The sequence below is a fragment of the Lithobates pipiens genome, unplaced genomic scaffold (assembly GCF_037356315.1).
Source record: "Lithobates pipiens isolate NorthernLeopardFrog02 unplaced genomic scaffold, aLitPip1_a1.2 Scaffold_35, whole genome shotgun sequence".
Lineage (NCBI taxonomy): Eukaryota > Metazoa > Chordata > Amphibia > Anura > Ranidae > Lithobates > Lithobates pipiens.
The window spans coordinates 8,346,877-8,350,800 of NW_027507811.1; positions in this window are offsets into that span (position 1 = coordinate 8,346,877).

Sequence of the window (3,924 nt, forward strand, 5' to 3'; positions counted from 1 at the left end):
ACAACCCCAAGGAGGCCGACATCAAGAAAGAGTAGAGAGCAGCCACCCTATTCCATCAACATTCTGCAGCTGTTATCTCCCGGCCCACTCCCCAAAGCTCAGCCGTCTGGGCCTTTTTGCAGCACTTCTGCAGCAGATCTGCAAACTGTGTCTCAGCACCAACCATATGCATATCATTGCAATTTTTTATTTTTTTGCCTTCATCAAGAGCACCTCTATAGAGTTACGGTGGGAAGGTGCCCCCGACACCCAAAAGACCAATTTTTACACCAGAATGTATCCAAAAAATCTTTAAAGGGGTTGTAAAGGTTTGTTTTTTATTTTCTAAATAGGTTCCTCTAAGCTAGTGCATTGTTGGTTCACTTACCTTTTCCTTCGATTTCCCTTCTAAATGTTTTTTTTCTTTGTTTTCTTTGTCTGAATTTCTCACTTCCTGTTCCTCCTCAGTAAGCTGTTCAGTAAGCTGTTCTGGCTGACTAACCACCGCTCGGATGATGGTGAGAAGTTTACTGAGGAGAAACAGGAAGTGAGATATTCAAAGAAAAAAAACATTTAGAAGGGAAATCGAAGGAAAAGGTAAGTGAACCAACAATGCACTAGCTTAGAGGAGCCTATGTAGAAAATAAAAAACGAACCTTTACAACCCCTTTAATCTTGTTCCCAGTGTCTCATCATACACACTGCCTCCCCAGTTGTTGCTGAGCAAAATAAAGGCGCCTTGCAGGGAAATCTTTTTTTTTTGCTTTATAAATGTAATTATTGCTGCAGAAGATTCTAGACATGGTACAGATCTGCCACTTTACAGGTAGACTAAGGGGACCCCCCAGGCACTATATTGGAAGGATATTTTCATTTTTATGTTCTCACTCTAAAAATCAAAAAAAAGCACTGCTTATTTAAAAATTACGTTTTTCACAAACTTTTTTTTATTGATACATATCCCCCAGGGCAGGACAAGGACCCCCTATAACCATTGTATGCCCAATTACTTGCATATAAGCCTTCAAAAAAGGGCACTTTTGATTTTTGACGTTCGGGTCCCATAGACTTTAATGGAGTTGGTTATTCGGGTCCGAAACTTTGCGGGGGTTCGGGTTGTTCTGGTGCGAACCGAACAGAGGTCTGTTTGTCCCACCCCCTAGGACTGAAGTCACCCCCCTTCTCTCTCCTCTCCTAGTGAGTACACTACGGTAAATCAGGGTTCTCAGAGCACCCCTTACATCACATTTCCCTTTTACACCAGAGGCCACAGTGTTCCCCCGTACATCAGAGTCCTCTCTGTACATCAGAGTTCTCAGTATTTCCCCTTAAATCAGGGTTCCCAGCGCATCCCTTATGTAAGTGCCCCCCCCCCCCCCGAGTTCTCCCTTACATCAGAGTCTGCAGAGTCCCCCCTTACAGTGAAGGGGAACTCTGCAAGTTCAAATGTAAAAGAGGAACTCTGTGGATTCAGCTGTAAAAGGGGAACTCTTGTTATTATCTTTATATGATTAGAAATGTTATTTAATAGCAAAATATATGTATAGTTTATACAATAAATAAAAAAATTGCTGTGCGCCACTTAAAGTGGAAGTAAACCCATCGATTTAAACAGTTAAAAAAAAAAAAAAGGCATGCCGGGAATGCTAACTGCACATTGGCTGTGCTGTCACCCAAACTATCAAACCATCCAATGGCTGGTGTCACATGTGCAGCACCATAGCAGTTGAAGATTAACCACTTGCTTACTGGGCACTTAAACCCCCCTCATGCCCAGACCAATTTTCAGCTTTCAGCGCTGATGCACTTTGAATGACAATTGCGCGGTCATACAGCACTGTACCCAAATGAAATTTTTATCATTTTTTTCCCACAAATAGAGCTTTCTTTTGGTGGTATTTAGTTACAGCTCGGAGTTTTATTTTTTGCTAAACAAACAAAAAAAGATGCAAAAAAAATAAATAAAAAAATCATGTTTTAATAGTTTGTTAAAATTTTTTGCAAACGGGTCATTTTTCTCCTTCATTGAAGTGCGCTGATTAGGCGGCACTGATAGGCTGCACTGGTGGGCACTGATAGGCTGCATTGGTGGGCACTGATAGGCTGCACTGGTGGGCACTGATAGGCATAGTTAAGGCGGCACTAATAGGCACAGATAAGGCGGCACCGATGGGCACTGATGGGCAAAGATTGGCACGGATTGGTGGCACGGATGGGTGGCACGGATGGGTGGCATAGATGGGCACTGATAGGTACCACTGATAGATGGGACTGATGGGCACTGATAGGTGGCTCCGATAGGTGGCACTGCTGGGCACTGATGGGCGGCACTGCTGGGCACTGGTAGATGACACTGATGGGCACGGATATGTGGCACTGGGGTGCAGAACCTTTGAGGCAGATTGTGGGCACTGTGGGTGGCACTGCTGGGTGGCACTGTGGGCACTGCTGGGTGGCACTATAGGCACTGCTGGGTGGCACTGACGGGGGGCACTTACTTTTATTAAATGTGGCACTGCAGGGGGCAGGTGGGCACTGGCAGGGGGCAGGTGGGCACTATCAGGGCTGGCCGGTGATCGGCTTTTTTTTTCTCCTCGTGCTGTCAGCGCGAGGAGGAATAATAGCCGATTGCCGGCTCCGTTATATCACATGATCAGCTGTCATTGGCTGACAGCTGATCACGTGATAAGGGATCGGGATCGACCCCTTGCACGGATCGGTGATCAGGCGAGTCTCATGGACTCGCCGATCACAGAGCGAGCTGCGCTCGTACACGTACACGTGTACACGTACACGGGACGACGTCTATTGACGTCGTCCCGGAAAAAAGGAGATCCGCGCTGTAGCCGTCATTTGGCTATAGCGCGGATCTCAAGTGGTTAAACAGAGGCAAAGGTGGCAGCTTCCTTGGCAGAAAACGATAGGGGAGTTTACTTCCACTTTAAGTGTTCGGGTTTGACTTCAAGAAAAGGTGGCAACCCTATTTCAGCCGCATAACTCGATAGTAGATCAGGTTCAAAAATGCCCAAAGGTGTTCAATTACTTCCATACAAAGTACAAAAGGAACTCTCAAGGCTCTTCTGATGGTGCATCCTTGTACTTTTCACTCAGAGAAAACATAAAACTGCTCCACATAGTCTGAATCAGCCACCACTATGGGCCTCCTTTTGTTTTTTTCCGATTGCCACCCTAATGCCGCGTACAAACGACCGGACTTTCTGGCAGACTAGGTCCCCGAAGGGATTAGTCCGTCGGACAATCCAATCGTGTGTGGGCTAGTCCAAAAAAAATCAAAAAAATCAGGGATGGACCTAGAAATAGAACATGTTTCAATTCTATCCGACGGACTCAATTTCCGGCGGACTAAAATCAGGAAAACCGTTCATCTGTGTGCTGGTCTGACGGACCAAATACGACGCAAGGGAAGCTATTGGCTACTGGCTATTGAACTTCCTTGTTTAGTCCCGTTTACGTCGTCATCACGTTCAAAACTAACGGACTGTCGAACTGACTTAGTCCGTTCTTGTGTGGCCAAGTCCGTTCATTCGGAAAGTCCGTCGGAACTCAGCCAAACGTCCGTCGGGAAGACCGCCGGACCTCGTCTGCTGGAAAGTCCGGTCGTGTGTACGTGGTATTAGAGATCATTGATATCAGTTGTTACTGAGAGACAGAAAATGTTCATTGCTCAAGGAACCCCTAGAAACCTTTGGAGGAATCCTGGCTGAGAAAGGCCGGACTAGGTAGTAATATATTTCTATCCCCCTTGGTGGGAGTGGAGATGACCCCCATCTATAAGGATATACAGTACAAGGCCGTGTTCACAGTACGAGACATTTCTCTGGGTTGCAGTTCCTCTAAGCTCCACAAGGTAGTGATCTCACTTTTACCATAGAGACATGGTAGGAAGTCTCTATGGGAAGACAGGAAGTGATGTCAGGTATAAAT